This window comes from Podarcis pityusensis, assembly GCF_964106645.2.
Source record: "Podarcis pityusensis genome assembly, chromosome: 4".
Classification (NCBI taxonomy): domain Eukaryota; kingdom Metazoa; phylum Chordata; class Lepidosauria; order Squamata; family Lacertidae; genus Podarcis; species Podarcis pityusensis.
In genome coordinates, this window is record NC_138027.1 from 89,300,728 (window position 1) to 89,325,937 (window position 25,210).

General features: G+C 45.4%; 2 long non-coding RNA genes across 4 annotated transcripts in view; one reads left to right on the forward strand and one right to left on the reverse strand.

Moving 5' to 3' along the window:
* LOC308475922 overlaps positions 1-25,210 on the reverse strand; it is a 260,650-nt gene that overhangs the window by 126,468 nt on the left and 108,972 nt on the right. The window lies entirely within an intron of this gene.
* On the forward strand, positions 1,990-23,597 carry LOC308475914. 3 transcript variants are annotated; one of them, XR_013985525.1, is made up of 5 exons: positions 1,990-2,090; positions 6,456-6,648; positions 18,687-18,881; positions 22,259-22,377; positions 23,312-23,597. It is a non-coding gene; the product is annotated as an uncharacterized lncRNA (long non-coding RNA). The 3 variants fall into 3 exon arrangements; XR_013985526.1 differs by lacking the exon at positions 1,990-2,090 and adding an exon at positions 2,994-3,112; XR_013985527.1 differs by lacking the exon at positions 1,990-2,090 and adding an exon at positions 2,995-3,112 and having other exon boundaries at positions 6,410-6,648.

Consider the following 25,210-nt stretch of genomic DNA (forward strand, 5'->3'; position numbering starts at 1 on the left):
AAGTCACACAAGGCAAAAATCATCTAAGTGGGGAGCACACATAATATTCTCTACTTGTCATGCATGAGTTTCCCCCATACCTGGCATCAGTGGAGCACAATCAGTTCAATATAGTTTAGTAAACAGCTTCATAAATCACATGAGTTCTGACATACATTCTGATTCAATGCTGATTTATCCCTAGGGCACTTAGAAAACTGATCTCAGTCACTGATATTTGGTGGAGAGAGGCTGCTTGTTTGATTTACATGTATCTCTGCGAGTCGGATTTTAAGAGAATAATTGTGAGTCTTCCTCTTTTCAGACCTTTGTTGCTTTTAACTCATTGCAGCTTTCTGAATGTCATGTGAATTCTGAAATGGGGCATGAGGCAAAATTGTCATAATGGGAAAACCATGTAAATCTAAGAACATAAAAGCCACTTATGTACCCCCAAGAATTGAATGTATGAACTCATGAAAAAGGGGCATGCAAATCATAAATTAGATAGATTATTGGTTGACAAATAGTGTCTCTTTCCAGCTATTGCCACTTCACCCTCTGACATTGTTCCTGGAGTGAGTATGGTATTTCTTTGTTTGTTTGTTTATGAAATTATTTCTATATCAACATGCATACTACTAAAACATAATAAATAAATTATATTTTAAAGGAACAGATAATCACTAACTGGCTAATCAGAATTAACCAGCTGCAAAGGCCTTTTAAATAAATATTCAAAAGAGTCCAAGGCAAGGATGCCCACTGACAGACTTGAATTTTTGAACTGCCATGGGGGCCTCTTCACGACTAGCAACAAGGTCTGGGTAACCACTGTTATCTTTTTTTCAATTCGGTTATTCCTTAACAGATCACCATAATTGTGTGGTTTTGGTTTTTTTTTTTTTATAAAAGAATAACTACTACAACTCAGATTTTTCATAAAGTTGCTGTAGTGTATGGGATTATCTGACATGTCAAAGTCAGTGATGCAAATACAAATTCCCTATGCTTTTGAGCTATTGAAGGGGAAAATGTTATATACATAGTTGTTAACTTTTCCCTTTTCTTGCAAGGAATCCTATTCGGAATAAGGGAATTTCCCTTTAAAAAAGGAAAAAGTTGACAGCTATGGTTATATACATGCATGACACATCATAGAATGATTTGAATCCTGCTTGTCAAATCTAGTCTACTAGACCCCAAAATTTTAAGTAATATGGACTAAAATCACTACTGGGCCCCCTCCAGGATTAGGGGCACTGAAGCGTAGTTTCATAGTAGAACCGCCCCTGAGGATGCCTGCTGAATCTCGGTTGGAAGAATGTTCCACAGAATGGGATCAGTGATACTTAATGCTGTGTTTTACCTGAGGACTGTTTGGGCCTCTGTGACTCAAGGGACATCTAACAGCAGCTCCTCCAGATGATCTCAGTGACTGAGCTGAAATATAATGGCTCAGGTGGACGTTTGCCTGGCACCTTCATTATACACCTTTAGGTGCCAGGCAGAAACGTTCCTTTTTAACCAGGCCTTTGGCTGATCTGATTGACATCCTATGCCCTTTTAAAACATGGCTCTTTTGGGGGGGGGGTGTTATTGGATTGTTTTTATTTTGTGTGTGTGTGTGTATGTGTGTGTGTATAGATAGATAGATAGATAGATAGATAGATAGATAGATAGATAGCAGTTTTTATTAGTGTTTCACAACTTGCAGGATCTTAGCCAGACCCAGTTGAATATAGCAGAGCATACACAGACTTCCAGAAGCAATCAGTTGCAGGAAGGAAGGTTGAAGCAGGAACAAGACACTGCTACCAGTAACTTGGTTACTTAGAGGTGTTTATTATTTACAACAGACTCTACAAGTTACTATATACAGGACACAGATACGGATCTTAACTCTTTCTTATGGAACAAACTCCAAATGACTCTCAGAACACAACACTAACCAACCAACTATCCAGCCAGGAAGGTCATGAGTCATCATGCCTATGTGGAGACCTCAACCAATAGCAGATTTGCATCCAAGGTCCCATATCTCGAGACTCCCTCTGCTCAGTCTTCTTGGCCTTTGGCCAACTCTTAATTGCCTCTGTGGGAAGTTGCAGGTAGGCAAAATCCCAACAGTTTTTATGTTGATCTTTATTATGAACCGCCCTGAGACCTCCAGGTATAGGGTGGTATATAAATTCAATAAGTAATAAAATAATAATAATAATAATTAAGGTACCTTCGGCCTGAGTTGTTCAGGGCTTTGGATATCACCACTCCTTGTTGTTGTTGTTGTTGTTGTTGTTGTTGTTTAGTCGTTTAGTCGTTTACTCTTCGTGACCCCATAGACCATCACCACTCCTTAATGTGATGCAAATCTTAAAAAATGTAGTATAAACACTGACAACTGGGAAACACTGACCTGTGAGTGCTCCAGTTGGAGAACAGCCTTTACCAAAGGTGTCATGGGCTTTGAAGACGCTCAAACTCAGGACGAAAGGAAGAAGCGTGTTAAGAGGAAGGCATGCTTGGCAAACCCTCACCGTGATCAACTCCGACCTGGAAACCTATGTCCCCAGGGCCCATGCATCTTGCAGGAGTGCTTCTTCCAATACCAACCCACTAGAAGAGGAGGAGAGCTCTGCTTGTAGTTCCCATGAGAACTGGTTTGGGTGGACAACTTCTGATTGGGCTTTTACTCCCCTCAGAGTAGCAACTGTCCTCTTCATTGTTGGGATTTATATATCAGCTAAAGACATTTCTGTTTACTCAGGTCTTTTCAGACTGATATGTCAATGTTTACTCTGAAACGGAAGAATGTGGACTGCGTTTTTAATGACTATTATAAATATTTTAGGTTTGCATTTGTTTTAATCATTTTAATCACTGATCTAATTTTCTTGTTTGTTCTCCATTTCAGCTATGTTCGGGAAAGAACGATGCATAAATACAATAAATAAATGATATAAATATGTATTTAGGGATGTAATTTGAAAGTTGTTGTTGTTTTTTTAAAAAAAGAAAATGTGCTCATTAATGCAGAAAGGGATTTGAATTCAAAGGAAAGTGGCATAGACAGGAAATAGATTTCCCATCCTGGATGAAAATCACCAGAGGCTCACAAAGCCTGCATTTTTAGGTGAGAGACTCAAATTTGCTAATAGTCCCAGGTAGGCTCTTTGCCTATGTAAACCAAGAACAAAATTGTGCTAAAATAACTACAGTAGCCAACTAAGATTTTTCAGATCTGGCCATTTTGTTTAGAATATATAGCTTGAAATTTCTCAGATTATTTTGCAGGCTATGCCAACAACAACAACCCCCTCCCCGAAGATTTTCATCCTCAAATTGACCATCAATAATTAAAAACTTGGCTTCAGAGGCAATTTCTTGATTCAATTTCTTTGCTCCTAATGAATAAAGGAGAATGGAGGGCTGCAAAGAATTGCTGCCCAGCAGATCCCTAAGACAACAAAGTGGGAAATGGAATCTCAATTTATGTGATCCCTAAACTTTTGCATATTTAATCTACTTCCCCGCTCAACAAGTCATTTAACTTTAATTTAAACATGGGGTGTATTTTCAGGGCACGGATGCCTCAGAGAAGCCTCAAGCTATGTTTAGTCACAATTTTATGAAAAATATAAAATGTCATCAAGTATCTACTTTATTTGCTTTTATTTCCATCTACATCCATGTGCACCTACATCTATTGGTGTGAGGAACTGGACATCGGAGGAGGAATGGTGGAGACAGCTCCCCTCCTTCTCCTGAACTTTCCCAAGAACTGGAGGGCAGTATAGAATTGCAACAGTGGTTCTCACACTGAAACTCACCTACAGGTGGTACCTAACACCAAGGAAACTAGCGCTAATACACCCAGGAACCTCACCAAAATGCTGGAGAGGGTGCACCTCCACAGGCACATACCTCCACATGTGGTGGGAGTGTCCCCAAATCCAACTATTCTGGACAACAGCCATACAAGAAATATGTAAAATAACTAAGCAAGTAATAGACATCACCCCAGAATTGGCCCTACTAAACATCTTCCATGACAACAATGCCCATTTACACCACAAAGAACTCATAACCCACCTGCTCTCAGCAGCCAGAAACACCATAACCAGACACTGGAAAGACCTGTCAGGAATAAGCATGGACCAATGGTACCAAATAGTATGGGAAACAGCCCTACTAGAAAAATTAACTAATAAACTGAAACTGACACGGGGACAAACAGAAGAAGACACCTTCACCCCGGTATGGCTCCCCTTTATCACATACACAGCCCAACAGGACAATGACAATAATCCACCAACAGCATACAAATCAATATGGCTAACCTGATCCAAAACACCCACCCACCTCACTCACACACGAAAACAAAGATCACCACAGCCAATCACAAGCAAACAATCACACCCTAAGCCAACCCCAACCTCTCTCACCACCAAAGGAACACAAGTGAACAACACAAGCAACGCTGACACCAAACTCTACATACATTAAACATAATAGAAACACAGCCACCCGACCCCACCCCTATCCATCTTTCCTCTCTCCACCCCCCTTTCTTTTTTCTTTTTTTTCTTTTTCCTTCTCCCCCTAATGCCTCAACAAATGAAACGGATTTGTAAAAATGTTACATGGAAGGGAAAAAAAAATACGAGGCACTACACTTCTGTAAAACAAGAAAATCCTTAATAAAATATTTAAAATAAATAAATAAATAAATAAAACAGTGGTTTGCTGAAGATCCTGACTCTAAGAAAGAAGAGGGGAAAGCTGGGAAATAATGGAAGGGGAGGGGGGAACAGCAGAGCTGGCTGACACATTATCATTAAAAAGCATTCCTGACCCCCCTTCTCCTAGGACATTGAGAGTAGTAGAACAGGAAGCTCAGAGGCAGAGAACACAGATCAGCTGGTGCAGGGATGATGTAGAATAGGAGAGACGGAGGGGGTGGGACTTTACTCAGAGCAACACCATTACAGTGGTACCTCGGGTTAAGAACTTAATTCGTTCTGGAGGTCCTTTCTTAACCTGAAACTGTTCTTAACCTAAGGTACCACTTTAGCTAATGGGGCCTCCCGCTGCCGCCACGCCGCCGCTGCACAATTTCTGTTCTCATCCTGAAGCAAAGTTCTTAACCCGAGGTACTATTTCTGGGTTAGCGAAGTCTGTAACCTGAAGCGTCCATAACCTGAAGCGTCTGTAACCCGAGGTACCACTATATCTAGGAGAGACGGCATTTCTGTGTTCTCTCTCTGTAAATATTGAGTAAAAGACTTGGTAAGAGCTCTTCTTTTTTATCTGCTTCTTGGCTGCCACCGTGGAAGGGTTTTAAATGTTTATTTAAGTTCTGCCAATGACTCCATTTTGGGGGGTGTTTCTGCAAATGTATTGTAAAAGGTTCCCATTCTTTTTCAAAGTCCCTGTTGTCACTGCCTGAGTCATTCCAGAAGAGCCAGAAGCCAGGGACACCAATAGGTGGAGCCCGAGTTATTAAAAGACAGAGGCCATTCATTTTCGTTTTGTCCCTGTCCTCCTCCTTGCTCAGGTCTACAAGGGCAGCACTGAGACAGGATAATGAGTTTATACTGTTAATGAATGTTGCCATTATTATTATTATTATTATTATTATTCTATACCACTTTACTTTTACAAAAATAAATGCCAGTTTAGATCACCGTATAATAAAGCACAACACTGCCCAATAAAATCAACAATTACTAGTAAAATTATCAAAATGTCCAAGGACACCTGTATTAATTACAGTGGTACCTCGGTTTATGAACTTAATCCGTTCCAGAAGTCCGTTCTTAAACCAAAATCATTCTTAAACCAAGACGTGCTTTCCCTAATGAGGTCTCCCGCTGCCAGTGCCCTTCCACCGTTCAGATTCCATTCTTAGACCAAGGTAAAGTTCTCAAACCAAGACACTATTTCCAGTTTTGCGGAGTTTGTAAACCAAATCATTCTTAAGCCGGACTGTTCTTATAACGAGGTACCACTGTATATCAATGAGCAGAGTAAACAGATATGTATTAAGCTGGATGTGTGCTGTTGCTACTAGTATTACTTCTACTACATCGTATTTATATTGTGCCTTCAGTGATTTCAGCTCTCTGTATAACCTAAAAGTGCCATGTTCATTATCCAGAAGTCTTGCAAGTAGACAATCAACTAGTCACCTATGTTAAACAGGAATTTCCTCCAAGTGACAAGTTGTTATTGTAGCATTAATGGCTAACGGAGGTGGGGCAAAGTGAGTTGGTTCAATTTTGAACTTCTCTGGAAGTATAGCTTAGAATCGACTTTTATAAATGACATCTTAGATGAATGGTTTCATGACATGGGTTTCAGTGATTTATAACCTACTGTATACATTGTGTGTGTGTGTGTGTGTGTGTGTGTGTGTGTGTGTTTGCAGTACATGAATGGCAGGCTTCATCTTGACCTGAATGCTTTCATCGTAGACTCTGAAAAGACCTCCATGCCTACAGTTGATCATGGGGAGGGAATGTTGAAAAACCATGGAAAAGCTCTTTTTCACATCCTACCGACAAAGGACCACACATCAGTTGGGGGCAGAATTTCCTGCCACAATGCCACGCCTCTTATCACATTAATTGGATTCACAAAGAAAATACTAAAAGGACTTGTATCTCAGTAAGTAAAACTTTTAAGATGCTGGAGCTATGTGGCACATTTTGCTAAATATAAGAAATATGAGAGGGGGAGAAATGGCTATTTCCAAATGTCTGAAAATCTGGAAGAGAAGATATAAACCCTTGAACTGACATGAGAGTATAATTGCTTGTTACCATAGCAACAAAGCTCCACAGACATTCTTAACAACTATTCTCATTGGACAGAAAAGCCAGGTGCTTTATATGGTATAAATATTTTTAGACTGCAATCTTACATAGACTTACCTGGGAATAATGCTATTAGACTAAGTGGGGCTAATGTCTGAGGTGTGGTAAAGCCTCTTTCTTGTTATTTTAATATGATACCTTGCAACAATGGATTTAAATAGGCACATGGGAGGGGCAGGTGCTCATCCGTCCTCCTAAACTCTTGAGTCACTGCTGCTTCAGACCCTCCAAGTATCCCTATTTCCAGGGACAGTCCCGGATTTACAGAAGCTATCTCAGTTTCTGATTTGAGTCCGGAATATCCTGCTTTTCCTTAGGATGTCCGTATTTTCATTGGATAAATGTTGGAGGGTATGGAGTTATGCAATCCCTGAGCCAAGGAGATAAGTAACTATTCAACCTTTAGACGACATCTGAAGGCAGCCCTGTATAGGGAAGTTTAGTAATGTTTAATGTTTTATTATGTTTTCATATATGATGGAAGCCGCCCAGAGTGGCTAGGGCAACCCAGTCAGACAGGCAGGGTAGATATAGATATAGATATAGATATAGATATAGATATAGATATAGATATAGATATAGATATAGATATATTATTGCTATTATTATGGAATAAGGTAAAGGGACCCCTGACCATTAGGTCCAGTTGTGGCCGACTCTGGGGTTGCGGCGCTTATCTCGCTTTATTGGCCGAGGGAGCCGGTGTACAGCTTCCAGGTCATGTGCCCAGCATGACTAAGTCGCTTCTGGCGAACCAGAGCAGCGCACGGAAATGCCGTTTACCTTCCCACCAGAGCAGTACCTATTTATCTACTTGCACTTTGACATGCTTTCGAAATGCTAGGTTGGCAGGAGCTGGGACTGAGCAACAGGAGCTCCTGTACGGATCACGTTCGCAACCCGAGCGCCCACTGTATTGCTATTGTCAAAGATCTTACTATCCCCAATTTAAAGTTAAAGGTACCCCTGACTGTTAGGACCAGTCGAAAACAACTCTGGGGTTGTGGCGCTCATCTCACTTTACTGGCCGAGGGAGCCAGTGTACAGCTTCCAGGTCATGTGGCCAGCATAAATAAGCTGCTTCTGGTGAACCAGAGCAGCGCACGGAAAAGCCATTTACTTTCCCGCCGGAGCGGTACCTATTTATCTACTTGCACTTTGACGTGCTTTCGAAATGCTAGGTTGGCAGGAGCTGGGACTGAGCAACAGGAGCTCATTCCGTCACAGGGATTCGAATGGCCAACCTTTTGATCGGCAAGTCCTAGGCTCTGTGGTTTAACCCACAGCGCCACCCGCGTCATTGGAGAAAAGTTGGAGGGTATGTTGCTTACCAGGAAGGAGAGGAGCAAGATCTCAGGGAGATCAGCATAGTGCAAACACACCAGCAGAGCCAAGCTGGTGTTTCTGCTAGCGTGTTTGCACCACACTGACCTCTTCGCCACCTTGATGCTCCTGCTCTCTTTCTCAACAAGCAACATCAACTCGGCAGGTGAGTGCCAGCATGCAGCATATGTAAGTAGGGGCATGTGTTTTCAAAGTGCAGGGGTAGATAGACATGCCACAAAGTTGGGACATTGTCAGCAGAGTCACCAGTTCCATGAAGCTACTCAGCATGGCAGCTGTAAAACATAGGGAAGAAATCTTCTTGAAATATCCTCAGAGCCAAGTAGTAATTTCATGCTCTTTATTTCAGCTCATAGGAACAGTGATTGAATCCCCCCCCCCTCGAACCTCAGGCTTTATATACATTATTTACACAATGAGAACCGACTGATTGGTTGATTATGTTTCCCTCCTGGAGCCTGATTGGGCTGCTACTGCAGGCCAATCAGTTGTTGCATCCTAGTATCCTACCGACCTAATAGGCTGATTAACTTCCTCCTGGGGTCTGATTGGGCTCCTCCTGCAGGCCAATCAGGTTGTAGCATTCTACATGTCTACTCCCATGTACTTCCAGGATACTGGGTGCAGGACTGCAGTTTCTAATTTTTTAAATATGTAACGCAGGAGTCGGAAGAAATATGCCCTCAAGAGGTTGCAGAACTACAACTCCCATCATCCCTGTCATTGGTTGTACTGGTTGAGGCTGATGGGACTGGATGTCCAGCAATATCTGGAGGGCACCACATTGCTTATCTGTGATATTTCTCCTTGGGCACCAAGCAGATTTTAAAAATACATTTCCAAAAAGTTATTTGAGGCAGAAAGTTGAGTCCTAGCAATATGGATTATAGGGAGAGAAGGTGCTCTTGTGAATGTTCTTTTGTATGACTGTCTGGTGTCAAATATTTTATGGAGAGAAGTAGAAAATATCAGATTGTAAGGCTTTCAGAGCACATATTGTCTGCACACAAAAAACCCCGTATATTGTGAATGCAGATATAGGTCTTGAGATAGCCACCATTTAATTTTTCTCTCTCCCAGTATCAGGTACTATTGAAGCAGTAGAATGCACCTCATAATGATTTCTGAGGCACACTGAACATATTTTGTTAGTGAATGGAATTCTATGGAGTATTTCCAAAGGGTCATTGCACAACTCTGGGGGCATAAAAAATACAATTTAAACTTCTTCTTTTTTAAAAGAGAGAGAGTCTATAAATGAATAAGAATGTTTGAAAGCGGGGAAAGAACTGGAAAAGAAAAGACTTGCGGGGGGGGGAGCTTTCAGCATCAGCTCTAGACAAGAATACAAAAAAGTATTTTGAGAAAAAACATGGAACATGGGGAAAATATCAAAATTGAAGAGAGCAGAGATTCAATAATATAGAAAGGCTAGATATGTTTCTGGAAAAGGGGACCTTCTGGTTCCAATTGAAGTAAATATAATACTTGAGAAACAGGCATCTGTGTGATGTTTAAATACTTATATCAATGCATATTTTTGTTAACTTTTTTGTATGCCAATATAGGGAAAAAATCTTGTAGGGAAATTCAAAAAATAGTTCAAAAAGACTCTCACTAAAAAGCACAATCTAAATCATTGCTGTGCTACATCACTGTTGGACAACTGTTTAAATGAATACAGCCTCTTGTGCACTGACACTGTTGCTCCCCCCCCCCCAATCCACAAAAGCTAAACACAAAATCTGCTGCTTCTTTTGTACATCGGTAGTGGATAATCTAGTTTTTGCTGGAAACTGAACTGTAGCAGAACAGAAAGAGCGCTGCATGGGATGAATATTTGAATTATTGTATTTTAATACTTTGCTGGAAGCTGCCCTGGGTGGCTGGGAAAACCCAGCCAGATGTGTGGGCTATAAATAAATTATTATTATTATTATTATTATTATTATTATTATTATTATTATCATTATTGTCAGAGCTGGCTCCAGGTCCCAGCTCACAGAGGACGCAACGCTAGCCGGCAGTAATGTACAAAAGTCTTTATTGAAGTACAGTTTCCATTTTCAAGCCGCAGCGCCCCAGCTCTATGTCTAGGGGTTAGATCGGCGAAGCTCCATCTGAGTCTCCGCCCCCTGTACACCAGTTTAAGATTCTAGCCTTACTCCACCTCTTCCGTCTCTCCTTTCTCCTCTGGGTCCTGCTACCCCCCGGGGTCCCTTCCTTCCTGGATTCTTCTGACGCTGACGTTGACCCCCCTGACTCCTCCCCCTCTTTTCGGCGGGCTTTGGGACCTGGCTCCCTATCCGGGCTGCCAACTGCGCCGCCCTCCTGTACATTTGAACTTGGCGCGCGCGCCCAGCCTTCAACCTTCCTCTCGACCGTTTCCTCGCTCCCCGATGGAGGCGTGGCCAATCCTGACTCATGTCCTCCCACTGGCAGTGCGCCGCCTGATCCCGATGCCTGGGACTCCTCCCCCCTACTGCACTCTGGTGTGGACGCTGGTCCTGATTTCCAACTGCTGCTCTCTGAGTCCCCTCTGGCCCCTTCTTCCTGGGGTGTCCCCCTAGGCACCCCCCTTGCTCTGACCATGGGAGCCCCTTTCTGTGAATCTTCCGATTCGCTGGAAAGACTCAGAGACCTCGGACCGCTGTCATCGCTAACATTTCCTTCGGACTCCTCCCCCTCGCTCTCTATTTCCTCCCTTTCCTGTGCCTCTGCTCCTGAACCCCTGACATCCATCCCCCCCTCGAAGCCCCCCCTTCCCCCCTCCCCTCCTTCAGGTGTGGGTACTGGGTGCTCCGTCGTTGTGGGGGTGAGTGCCGGATACAGTTCGTCCCCCGTGGCGTGCATCCAGCCGGATAAGTCCGGCTCGTCCTCCGTGCTCTCGCCGACCTCAATTTCCTCTGCTTCCATCTCTTTGCCGCCGTGCTCGAACCCAAGGTCCTCCCCCAACACGTCCATGTCCGTCTCTCCCCCGGTCTCCTCCGGGGACGTTGCCTGCCAAGGACCCCCCAGCCACTTCCTGCGCCACTGCTCCTCTGGTCGATCGTCCCACCAATAGGAACGGTCTGAGGCAGACCCCGAGGGTGATCCCTCCGGGGAACGTGTTTCTAGTGCCGGTTCCTCGTCCGAGGTGAACCCCTGGAATGTGCTGGCTGAAAATGTGGGTGTGAAAAGCCAGTCGTCGAAATACTCGGCTGGCATGGGCCTGTGTGGGAAAAGGGCATGAAACTCGTCCTTGAGAAGAGGTTCGTCCAAGGCATAGTCTGGCACCCAACTGTTGGCGCTGGCCGGGGTACCTTCTCTGGCAAGAAGATATTCTACTCCCTCTTCCCCCCATCTCGAGTCTAAAATCTCTGTGACTTCGTTGACGGGTTCCCGCCTTGGCGACCCCCCCCCTTGTGGGTGTCTCCCTGAACGGGTCTGGTGCCGTGCCTGGCTCCTGAAATCTATGAGGTGCTTTGTAGGGCGTGAGCACTGATCTATGGAAAACTGGGTGCATTCTGGATCCCTCCGGCAGTGTCAACCGGAAGGCCACTGGATTGACCTGTGCCTCGACTTGGTAAGGTCCTAGCTGCTTATGCCCTAGCTTCTTCTTCGCTAACGATCTGGCCGGCACTGCCTGGGCTGCTAACCAAACCCAGTCTCCCACCTGTATGTCTTCCCCAACCCTTCTGTGCTTGTCAGCCTGCAGTTTGTATGCGTGCTTTGCTAGTTCTAACTGCCTCCGAAGCTGTTCGTGAACCTCCTGCAACTCTGATGCTAAGGCTTCCGCTGCCTGTGGCTCCCCCTCCCCCGCTCTCGCTAATCCCGGGAAGGTTCTGGGATGCCTCCCGTTGTTGGCGAAGAACGGTGTCACCCCCGTGGACACGTGCTTCGTGTTGTTGTAGGCGAACTCAGCGAGCGGCAGGTAGTCCACCCATGTTGCCGGCTGCTGATTTGCGTAGCATCGCAGGTACTGCTGCATGATGGCGTTGACTCGCTCCGCTTGTCCGTTCGTCTGCGGGTGTCTCGCCGACGCTAGGTTGATCTTGACGTTCAGGAAACCCATCAGCTTCTGCCAGAAGTTCGAGATGAACTGTCGCCCCCGGTCGGACAGGATAGACCGTGGCAGACCGTGAACCCTGAACACGTGGTCTATGAACAGTTTGGCGGTCTGTTCCGCCGTGGCCACCTTCGCACACGGAATGAAGTGGGCCATTTTGGTGAACATGTCCACCACCACTAGCACTGCCGTCTTGCCCCTCGAGCTGGGTAGATCCGTGACAAAGTCCAGGGCCACCCTCTCCCACGGTTCGAGCGGTGTCTGCAGCGGTTCGAGCAGTCCCGCCGGCAGTTTGTGCACTGACTTGGCCCTTTGGCAGGTGTCGCACCTCGAGACGTAATCCGCGACTTCCCCCCGCATCTTGGGCCACCAAAAATCTCTGGCTACTAATTCTACCGTCTTCTCTTTGCCAAAGTGCCCGGCGGTGGGTGCGTCGTGCAACTGCTGCAGTACTTTCGCGCGGAGGTCGTCTCCCGGTACGTAGAGGGCCCCTCTGCGGATGAGCAATCCGTCGCGTATCTGGAACTCGTCGTCCTCCGCCGTGCCCCTTTGCACCTCCTCCATCTTGGCTTGTGCGAAGGGGTCCTCCTGCAGTGCTCGACGTACAGCATCCAGGTCCACGGTTGCTGAAGCGCACGCCCACGCTTTCGGTGCGAAAATGTGCTTGGCCGCTGCTGGTGCCGCCTCCTCGAGGTATTGCGGCTTTCTGGACAGTGCATCCGCCATGATGTTGTTGTCGCCTGGGATGTACTCTATCCTGAAGTCGAAATCCGCAAAGAACTCCGCCCATCGTATGTGCCTCTGGTTCAGGAACCTTGCCGTGCGCCAGTACTCCAGGTTTTTATGGTCCGTGCGGACCTGCACTGTGTGTTTGGCTCCAATGAGGAAGTGCCACCACGCCTTGAATGCTGCATGAATGGCCAGCAACTCCCTGTCCCAGATGGTGTAGTTCTGCTCTGACTTGCTGAGCTTCCTGGAGTAGAAGGCACACGGTCTCCAGTCCCCATGCGGGTCTTGCTGCAACAGTACTGCTCCCACGGCTCTGTCTGAGGCGTCCGTTTCAACCCTCATCGGTCTGCTGGGATTCACATGCAGTAGCTGCTCTTCGGACGAGAAGAGACGCTTGAGTTTCTGAAAGGACTGCTCCGCTTGCTCCGTCCAGATGAACTTCTTCTTCTTGGAGCTGAGCGTGTCGGTAATGGCCGCCGTCTGCATCGCGAACCCCTTGATGAACTTGCGGTAAAAGTTGGCGAAACCGACAAACCGCTGGACCTCCTTCCGATTGCGCGGGCTCTTCCAGTCCAACACTGAGCGAACCTTGGCGCTGTCCATGGCGAGCCCCTTGTCCGACAACTTGTAGCCCAGGAAATCTACCTCCTTCATGTCGAACTGGCACTTCTCCAGCTTGGCGTACAGCCTGTGCTCCTGCAGTCTCTGCAGAACTTCCTTGACGTCTCCCTCGTGGGTCTCCTCTGATTCTGAAAATATCAGGATGTCGTCCAGGAAGCAGACGTATTTCTTGTAGAGGAGACCCGCCAATACGTGATGCATGAAGGCTTGAAAACAGTGGGAGCCATTTTGTAATCCAAAGGGCATAACTCTGTATTCATAGGTGCCCAGGGGCGTGAACATGGCAGTCTTCCATTCGTCGCCCTCCCGTATGCGAATCAGGTTGTACGCCCCTCGCAGATCCAACTTTGTGAAAACGCGTCCTTTCCTCACCGTTGCGAGCAGGTCATCTATCTTGGGCATGGGAAAGGCTGTGGGCTTGGTTTTCGAGTTCAAAATTCTATAGTCCACCACAAGCCTTTTTTGGGGCGTGTCCTTCTTCTTCACAAAGAATACAGGACTGCCCCCCACTGCCTTCGACTCCTGGATGAAACCGCGCTTCAAGTTGAGGTCTATGAACTCCCTGAGTTCCTGCAGCTCGTCTTCAGACATGGAATACAGTTTCCCGGTTGGCAGCGTCGCCCCTGGCAGGAGGTCAATCTTGCAGTCATAGGACCTGTGGGGAGGCAGCTTGTCCGCTTCCTTCTCGCAGAAAACCTCCAAAAACGCTGCGTACTTGAGTGGCACTGCTTGCAGCGTGCCTAATTGTAGCTGCGGGTCATCCTCTTCCCCTTCCGGGCTAGGCAGAATGCAATGTTCCGCACAGTATGAGGAGCCGAAGGTCAGTTGTCGCTGGTACCACGCCAATGCTGGGCTGTGCCTGTGCAGCCAACTCATGCCTAATACTATAGGCGTGTCCGACAGTTGGGTGACATTGAAGCTGATGACTTCTCGGTGATTCCCAATTTGCATCACCATCGGAGGCGTTTGCTGCACCACCTGCCCCCCCAGCAATTCCCTGCCATCCACCGTGACAACCTTCAGAGGCAGCGTGGCTGGCAGGAGTGCTATGTTGTGCTCTTGAATGAAATCCAGTCCTATGAAGTCTGCGTTACTACCAGAGTCAATGGTAATCGGCACTTCCATAGTGAGTCCATTGGGTAGTTGGAGCGATGCTGTGAGCTGCACCACTGGTTTGGGCGGGAGGGGGTCTGTGGGCTGCAAAATCTCTGGGGACGGCTTCATTGACTTGTCTGGCTGGGCCCCAGTGCCTCTTCCTCCAGCCAGACTCTGTCGTTTCCCTGCTGTGGTTCTCTCTGCTGAGTTGCGTCTGTTACTGTTGCTGAGGCTGCAGTGTGCTTGTGGAGCCTCTGGGGACACTCTTTCGCCATGTGCTGAGCACTGTCGCAGATGTAGCACTTCCTGTTCCCTCTAGGAGGCTTCGCTTTGGCTGCTCCCGGTGTTAGGGCTCTGGTTGCTGACTGAGCCCTGGCGCCTCCAATCTCCATCGGTTCCTCTCCCCCTCCCTGCGGAGGTGTGGATTGCGCACGCGCTGCATCCTTGGGAAAGAGGGGAGGTGCTCTCACTGGCGTACGTCCCCAACGTCCTTCTTCTCTGTTCCATGGACGTTCTTCCAGACGCACCCCAATTTGCAGCGCCCGCCGGACAACCTCCTGAGTGCTCTTTGGTCTCTCCCCCCTTGCAATCTCATCTTTCACATTTGCATTCAAGCCTTCCCAAAAAAGGTCTCCTGGCTGGGGCAGAATCCTTCTCCCATCCCAGCGCATGGACTAATGCAAAAAAGCGGGAATGGTACTGCCTTACACTGGCTCTGCCTTGTTTGAGCCCATGTATGTCTTTTCTGGCGATATCAATGTCTATATTTGATAAAAAACACGAATCCATCGCTTTAATGAATGCATCCGCATTTTGGAGCGCCGGATCCTTATCTCTCCACAGATTGCGCAGCCACGCTTTAGCTTCCCCATGCAAATGGGACAAGATAAACCCCACCTTCTCTTGCTCATCTCTAAAGTCTTTATCCAGCAGTTCCAGCGCAAACAGCACGTCTGCTCGGAAGTTAGGGTACTGCTGCAAATTCCCATCGAAATGAGATACCAGGCTGCCTCCTCTTTTCCCCAGCCCAATCCCCTCTGATTTGGGTCCCGGTTGCCCCTGCTTAGCAAGCACTTCCAACCTGGCTTGGAGATCCCTGCAGGCGGCAGCCGCTTCCTCTTCCCTTTTCCTGGATGCGAGTACCTCCGCGTTGAGTTGTGTCACTGCATCTTGCAGGGCTGCTAGTTGCTGTTCTGTAGTCATCTTGCCTGACTTTTGTGAGCTCGCGAAGCACCAATCTTCTTCCCTCGCTGCGTCCACTCACGTTACGAGGTTTTTGGTGCAAAACTTTTTGAGATGGAGCTTACTGTCAGAGCTGGCTCCAGGTCCCAGCTCACAGAGGACCAACGCTAGCCGGCAGTAATGTACAAAAGTCTTTATTGAAGTACAGTTTCCATTTTCAAGCCGCAGCGCCCCAGCTCTACGTCTAGGGGTTAGATCGGCGAAGCTCCATCTGAGTCTCCGCCCCCTGTACACCAGTTTAAGATTCTAGCCTTACTCCACCTCTTCCATCTCTCCTTTCTCCTCTGGGTCCTGCTACCCCCCGGGGTCCCTTCCTTCCTGGATTCTTCTGACGCTGACGTTGACCCCCCTGACTCCTCCCCCTCTTTTCGGCGGGCTTTGGGACCTGGCTCCCTATCCGGGCTGCCAACTGCACCGCCCTCCTGTACATTTGAACTTGGCGCGTGCGCCCAGCCTTCAACCTTCCTCTCGACCGTTTCCTCGCTCCCCGATGGAGGCGTGGCCAATCCTGACTCATGTCCTCCCACTGGCAGTGCGCCGCCTGATCCCGATGCCTGGGACTCCTCCCCCCTACTGCACTCTGGTGTGGACGCTGGTCCTGATTTCCAACTGCTGCTCTCTGAGTCCCCTCTGGCCCCTTCTTCCTGGGGTGTCCCCCTAGGCACCCCCCTTGCTCTGACCATGGGAGCCCCTTTCTGTGAATCTTCCGATTCGCTGGAAAGACTCAGAGACCTCGGACCGCTGTCATCGCTAACATTTCCTTCGGACTCCTCCCCCTCGCTCTCTATTTCCTCCCTTTCCTGTGCCTCTGCTCCTGAACCCCTGACAATTATTATTATCATTATTATTATTATTATCATTATTATTATCATTATTATCATCATCATCTGAAATCAGTCTGAAATTTTCCATTTATGGGCTTCTCTGCAAGTAGCTTCCTGCAATTCTGAGTGTGGTAGGGGCCACCATAGTGGCTAAGACCACCCCATTAAAAAAGGCCAGTAGAGACTGGCAGATTGTCACCTCCAATGTATCCTAATCCTCTCCAGTGGTATGGATTGGGGGGATCAGTTTCGCACCGTGATTTACAGAAACATCATGTAATGTTCCCTTATGGCAAATCAGAAATAGTTGTGATGTTCATATGCGTCTCATAACATGCAAAATGGCAATCTTGATTGAGTCATTGTCCTGTTTATTACAGTGGTTTAGTGATGTAATTGCCACACACTTTAATCTGCTTCCTATTACAGAAGACTAGGATGACACCTACTATTTCACTGTTTGGACTATACTTTACTTAACATTGAATTAACAGGGCTTTTTATTAAATAACAGACTTAAATATCAGCGCTGTCCACTTTTTTTATGAAAGTGAGATCCTAAATGCTAAAAGACGTCAAATGGACAATATTTTCTCCCTGGTGCATAACATACGAATTCAGGAGACAAATTCTGAAGATGGAAAGAAGTTAATGGATTTGCATCCTGAACAGCTTGGGTTTTCAGAACATGAGTACAGCTGTTTTCTAATCGTTCCATGCAGACTTGGCATTTCTTTGCAGCTATCTCTGTCATCCTTGAAAAATCAACTCTCTTGGGCAAAAGTGAGTGTGAAATTATCTGCTGCTAAAGCAGATGCCAATAGAGCCATGTACCAAGCCATGAACCAAGGCTATGAATGTGAAAGTGGCTTGATTTGCTCATGCAGTGGTTATTTTGATGATGCCTAAAGCTTCGGGCGGGAAGGTAAACGCCGTTTCCGTGCGCTGCTCTGGTTCGCCAGAAGCGGCTTAGTCAGGCTGCCCACATGACCTGGAAGCTGTACGCCGGCTCCCTCGGCCAGTAAAGCGAGATGAGCACCGCAACCCCAGAGTCGTCCACGCCCAGACCTAACGGTCAGGGGTCCCTTTACCTTTAAAGCTTTATTATGGCGAAAAAAATACTTTTTCTTTCTTTTTCTTTTTCTTTTTCTTTTTCTTTTTCTTTTTCTTTTTCTTTTTCTTTTTCTTTTTCTTTTTTGGAGCAGGGTAGGTAATTGTATAAATCAGACATAGACCCCATGTCCAGGTAATGATTACTTTGTAGGAATGTAACATTTTTATACATGACTGTATTTTGAAATATTTTGTTTAAGCTGCCTGCTGTTGCTTCTGTCTTTTGTACACTGCTTATTTAAAATAATCAAAATCATATTTCCTAACTCTCAGTTGAGTTTTCTCAAGAAAGCAAAGGATAAAAATACTTCTTTCAAAGCCTCGGCCAATACATTCTTGCCAACTTGATTTGGATTCCAGTGCCTTAAAAAAAAACCACAACAACAACAACAACTATTGAGGAAACTTGCAAAAAGAGAGAGAAAAATATTCCATTCTTAAATCAAGTAATTTCAGCCAGACTTGTCTTGTTTTCTGCTTTGTTCTCCGTGTGCATCTTTCTCACAATTTCAAAAAAAATGGAGCTTTTCATTTTATTCTAAAATTCTTAAAAGAGTAAGATAATTGGCCATGATTCTTTGCCCTCGTTTCAGATTTGGATCTCCCAGTAATTGTGATTACTATATGTCTGTCTGTCTATTCCTTGTTCTCTTCATAGAATCTTTATTTTCCAAACCTGAGGTTGTTCTTTCTATCTTTTTTGTGGGGAGGGGGATGCAGATCATGTTGTAACATACACTAATTTGTGTCATTTTTCATTGTCTTATTATCTATCTCTGTCTCATGTTTCTTTTCCATTTTTATTTGTTGCAGCTTGTTCGTTCCAAAGAGCCAAATTCTACAAGGATGAAGGCCAGCTGTGTTTCTGAAGCACCCAAACTGGAGATGACATGTTTGGCTCTAACTCCAGGTTTCCATTATGTCTCAGGCATTAGGGGAGCTACAGTGATATACTGATTCCATAATTCTGTACTCTTGACAAGCCACCAGTCCAATCAATAAGACAAGGTACAAACATAATTTTCTCCATTTTCTGAATGTGCAAAAACCACTTATATAATAGTTGTCCCCAGGAAAGGAGCTATTTATTTCTTCTACAGAAACATGCAAGTTTAGGACAGGGTAGCAGAGCCCAACAACCTCAATGCCGCCTAGTTGCTACATCCTACGTCTTGTCAACATCCCACACAATCCTCTTGTTGCTGTTTTGTCTCAAACAATAATAAAAGCAAGCCCCAGGTTGGCCATTGCAAATAGCAAATAAGTCTGCACAAATGGTGTCCACCAAAGGATTGAGGGATAAATTTCATTCAGTTCACATTTAAAGGTGAACTTGCTGAATTTGCACTCTTTGAAACAATGTGCAAACTGAAACACAGCAGGGTGCTGTAATCTGCACTTAAGGTAAAGGTACCCCTGCCCGAAGGCCAGTCGTGACCGACTCTAGAGTTGTGCGCTCATCTCACTCTAGAGGCCCGGAGCCGGCGCCGTCCGAGGACACTTCCGGGTCACGTGGCCAGCGTGACGAAGCTGCTCTGGCGAGCCTGCACCAGAGCAGCACACGGAAACGCCGTTTACCTTCCCGCCGGAGCGGTACCTATTTATCTACTTGCACTTGAGGGTGCTTTGGAACTGCTAGGTGGGCAGGAGCTGGGACCGAACGACGGGAGCTCACCCCGCCGCGGGGATTCGAACCGCCGACCATACGATCGGCAAGTCCTAGGCACTGAGGTTTTACCCACAGCGCCACCCGCGTCCCTAATCTGCACTTACCGTATTTTAATTTTGCAGTGAAGTCAAGCTATGTATATTTATTATTTTCATTGCCATGATCCTACACAATGTTGAAGGGAAACTCCCCACCGGAGCAGAAATCATATATTGAACAGATGGAAAGCTCTTTAACTTGGGCAGTCTGGAAGAAAGAGTAAGGTTACCATAACTTCCGTGATAGAGCTTCAATATGCTGCTGACAACGTAGTGTGTGCACACTCAGTGGATGATCTCCAAACCACCATAAATATCTTCGTAGAAACTTTCAGAAAGCTTGGCCTATTGCTCAACATCCAAAAAACAAAAACAAAACCAAAAGCCAAAGTGATGTACTAACAAGCGCAAAACAACCCCTTTGCAGCACCACAAATCCAACTCAGTGGTGTAACGTTGGAAAGTGTTGATCACTTCTCCTGCTTTGGCAGTTATCTTTCCACAAGAGTCGACAAGGATGCAGAAATCCAGCATTGCCTGAGCTCTGCGGGTTCAGCTTTCTCCCGATTGCAGTGCAGAGTGTTTGAGGACCAAGACATTCGCAGGGAAACCAAAATGCTTGTTTACAAAGCTATTGCACTACCAACCTTACTGTACGCTTGTGAAACATGGACCACTTATAAACACCATATCCAACTCCTTGAAAGATTCCATCCATGGTGTTTCTGAAAAAAAAATTACATATCACTTAGGAAGATAGGCAAACAATGTCAGTGTACTGGAAAAAGCAAAGATCACCAGTGTTGAAGCAATGATTCTTCAACATCAGCTTCATTGGACATGTTGTTTGGATGCCTCATGATCGTCTTCCAAAGCAACTACTCTATTCCCAACTTAAAAATGGAAAGCATAATGCTGGTGGTCAACAAAAGAGGTTTAAAGACTCTCAGATTAAATCCTAAGAAAAAAAGTAGTTTAAACACCAACAACTTGGAAACACTGGCCTACGAGCTTTCCAATTGGAGAACAGCCTTTACCAAAGATGTCATGGACTTTGAAGATGCTCAAACTCAGGACAAAAGGGAGAAACGTTTTAAAAGGAAGGCACACTTGGCAAACCCTCACCATGTCCAACTCCTGCCCAAAAAACTAGTCCCCAATGTGGAAAGATGTGTGGATCCAGAATTGGCCTCCACAGTCACTTACGAACTCACTGTTAAGACTGTGTTCATGGAAGACAATCTTACTCAGCTACTAATGATTGCCAATGAAGAAGAAGAAGCAATATACCAGTGTAAAGTGTTTCTAGAAATGCATATATTTGTGAAAATAACATACTAATATGCATATATTGCGGGGAAATGCTTTGCGAATATGTGTAGATTAAGAAAAATCACATAGAAAAATGTGTGTATTATGATAAATTTGCACTAAAATGCTAATAAATTTTCATAAGGACCCTTTAAAAAAATGCAAACTGGTGTAGGGATGAATTTAAGATTGGGGGGAAATGAGAAATAGAGAGAAAACAAAACTGACGTGTTTGCTCATCCCTACCTACCAACCCAGTTCAACTAAGCAGTCCTATATGGCACAAGTCATGCACTGGGATACAAATCTTACAGATATAAGGTACTGTATCATGTTAGCTCAGTGTTCCTGGGGTAAGGTGTCCAGAAAAGGCATACTGACACTATTGACGGGGTTAGAGTGTTGGGTTAGGAGTTGGGAGATCAGGGTTCAAATCTACACACATGAAGCTCACTGTGTGGCCTTGAGCTAGTCAGTATCTCCCAACCTAACCTACTTCATAGGTTTTTGAGGATGAAATGCAGAGAGGGAGAACTATATGCACTGCCTTGAGCTCCATGGAGCAAAGCTGGGATATAAATGTAATAATAAATTTTAAAAGAAATAAATTAGTATAAATTACTGGAAATTTCCTGACTCCTTCTCTACCCTACAGCAACCTGCATCCCCCACATCCCAAAAGCCTTAGCTTCTTCTTGGTAGCACAGCTTCTATTTTCAGGTTGGGGAAACTGTTAAGGAAGTATTGTTCAATGGGTATGCTTTGCCTTCAGAAAATAAATAGCAAAAAAGTGATGGACTTGAAGTTTTTTAGTCAAAGGCTAAGAAATCCAATATCAGAAAGATATTGCTTCTTAGTAAGTGAACACATTTTCCCAGATCCTTTGACGTGCCCCTCTCCTCTCCATTTTTAATTCCATCCTTCCACAAAGACAGCTCAATAATTTTCTGTTTATATATTTCCATATGAGGTATTGTAATAAACCAAACTGGACCTCTGGAGACCATTGATGTTGCCCCAGATGAAATATATGGGTGGGACCTTTTTCAATGCTAACCAGGGCTTCCAAGTCACCACCTGGTTCATTTCCTGTGATTTTCTCACTCAACGCGCCAAAAATAACTTGGCTTGCCCCTTGATATTTTGCATCTTGACAAGGATGCAGAGATCCATTTGCTGTTCTTCTCAGGGAGCAAATGTATTCAGCCAACGCTGCTAAAAAGCTGGCCACTGAAAAGCCAGTGAATTCTTCAGAGAAGCGATGGAGTAATCATGAGAGTACCTTGTGAATGCTCAAGTGAACCCGACCAAACATTTGAAAGCAGATCCACTCACAAGCATATTTTGATCCCAGCCTTTGTGTTTAGGATTTCAGGCAGAATTATTCCCTAGCAAAATTAGTCGTAACAGATATGACAAACCTGTGGCCTGCCAGATGTTGGTGGACTCAACACACATCATCCCAGCCAGGATGCCAATAGTCAAGGTGAGAATTCTTTTCTAATAACATCTGGAATAACAACTTGCTCCCTATCCCTAAGTTAAATTCTACTTAACTGGAAATGTTACGGATCAGACCCGGAGTGTCATGTATATAGCTGCATATAAATATGATTGTATAATTCACAAATGGCCGGGAGTGGGGTTGTAACATTTCAGGGGGCACTTATCTTTGATGGTAGTGTTGTGTTGGATGGCATTTCTCTTGGTACAATGTTAGGCAAACCACTGCTCCAAGAGGGCTTCTAAGGAGAGGAAATGGAGTAGCCATTTCTGTCCCTCAATTTCTTTCAGAACAATGCTACATCATGACATGGCATAATTCCTGCAGAATTTAGGGTAAGGAAGATGCAATCATTGGCAACTGCTGAGATGTGCGAAGCCAGCACAGGCTATAAGTAGCATCCCTGATACTTTTAAATCCTCTCTAATACTGTCTCTCCCCCTTCCAGTTTTAGGTACACCTCCCCTGCCCTGAAAAAGCTGAGCAAAAAGTCCAATACTCTAACTTTCTGTTCAACCCTAGATAAGATGTACATGTCCCTTCCTCTGGTTTTTGATACTTCCCCCTTTACTTGGCCCTTGGCCCCTTTCTCTGCTTGCACACCAGTACATGTGTCCTCTGCCTTGATGTTCTATCATAACTTTGAAAACTGGCAGAGAATCTCCTGATCTCCAGGTTTCTTCTTCCTCACAGTCTGGGCTTGGGCTCACTCTATGATTAAAGGGAATGATTCTCTGCTGCTGCTCTGAAGTCCCATTTCAACTTTTTGTCAGTTGGATCTCTGCTGCCTCTTTGATCTGCGGGGACAACTTTGTGGCTGCCTAAAATGATAGATCAGAGGAGGAAATTAATATCAATGCCAGATGCCGACGTACACTGGTGTGCAAGAATTGACACAAGTTTCTCTCTTTGTTAGATGTAAAGAAAGTACTCTTTCTGTGAACGCCGATTGCAGTGAATAACGGCTTGGATATGCAGGAGAAAGACCTGGTGTTCTTTAAAGGCAGAACAATTCTTTCAAGCAAAACGATAACTGCAGAGCGGACAAATGGCTCTTTACCATCAGCCCAGTCTGGAGCTATGTGCTACAAAATTTGGCTAAAATGGGGAAAATGTTTGAATGGGTGAAACTATTTGGAGAACTTCTTATAAAGTTTGGCTGCAATTACATAACTCTGAGCTCTGATGAAAACAGGGGTGTCCTAAGGAAAAGTGGAAAAGTGTCCTAAGGAAAAGTCCCTGGAAAATAGCCTCTTTTTGAGGGGCTGCAGCCCATTCATACAAGGATATCTGCTTGGGAAATGGAACTCTTTTTCCTACCCCATGTGTTCTCCCAACCCTCTGAAGCAGATTGGGGCAGGGGCTCCCCAGGGAAGTACAAGGAGGGTGAGTTCTGTTGGCCAAAGAGAAGTCATGGGATGAGTTTGTTGGATACAACTGTCTGGTGGTGACTTTGTACAGAGAAAAACAACAATCTACACCTTTATTTAATATGGTTGTGCCCCAGATTTGGTCAAGGTCCAAGACCTGAGCTGATTTGAGCTAATTCAGGGCCATGGTCAAGTCAGGTTGAGTTACTCCTGGACTGTTGTGGGTCACCTTGGGCAGCCCAGTGTGATCTGGGTCGGTGCTGGATTACCAAGTAGTCAGAGTTGGCACCTGCTTATGCCCCCATGCCTTTTAGAGACCCCACAACAACAGATAAAAATAATATTTATTTGATCTTGAAATAAAATTACAAAAAAAAAATATTAGGGTTTGCAAGGAGGACCCCGAGATTTTGACTGCCTAGGGTTTACTCTGGCACTTAACTGGAGCTCTCAGAGGCTGTAGCATCAGGCAGGCAGGAAGGGGGTGGGCCTGTAAAAAAAGATATGCCTATCATGAACCAAGGTTCAAAATAAGCATTATGTTATGTCATTTTTAAATCTTGTGCTTCAGACTCTTTCAGGCTTTTAAAACTAATTTTAAAACCATGGTATAAGAAGAGGATTCTTTATTGTTTCTGCATTGCTGAAAATTGCCCACCCATCTGCTATTTGTCTTGGAGCTAGTAAAGTATAACAATATCCCAGTACTTCTTAGAACAGAGGAAGAAGCAGGTTGATGCTGAGAGACATTGTAGTAGTTAGTCCCTTCCTCAACTAGAAAGCTGGTTGGTTGGATGACCTCTCCTGTCTTTTTACAGTAGATGACATTCCAGCTGTGTGAAAGCACACACGTTTTTCCATCCTCCATCCAGGGAAGCAAGAGTTCAAGGACACATTCCAGCCAGGCAAAAGCACTTGAAGAGGAGCAGGGTTGAAGAAGGAGGAGGAGAGACAGGGAATCATGGAGGGCTGCATTCGGCCCCCAGTCTGATGTTCTCCACCTGCAGAGAGCACCATGTGGCCCCTCTAGAGGTTCAGTATGGCTTGTGCAGACACAGGGTCAGTCAAAGGTCCCGAGGAATTCTTACAGAGGCACAGAAACATTTGCATTTGCCAGATGGAGCCGCATGGAGCTCAAGGATTCATCTCAGCATCTTTCCTCCCAATACTCAGCCGTCACCAAATCCCAAAGCAGATCTAAACAGTGGGCATGGCACCGGATAGGAAGGGTAAGCAAAAGTATCCTGGCAGAGCAGCTGCTCAGTTTTGATAATAAGCGAGATCCGGTTATCGTTTCCAGCAGCTCAGCGTCATAATAAGGTGTCTTTCTTATCCGCTTTGCTTTCAGCTCAGTTCAAGGTATCTCCTTTTTTTCTGTTGTTGCTGCTGTTGTTTGGGTTCGCTTTATGGTAATTGCTGCTATAATTGTGGTTGGGGGCACGGAC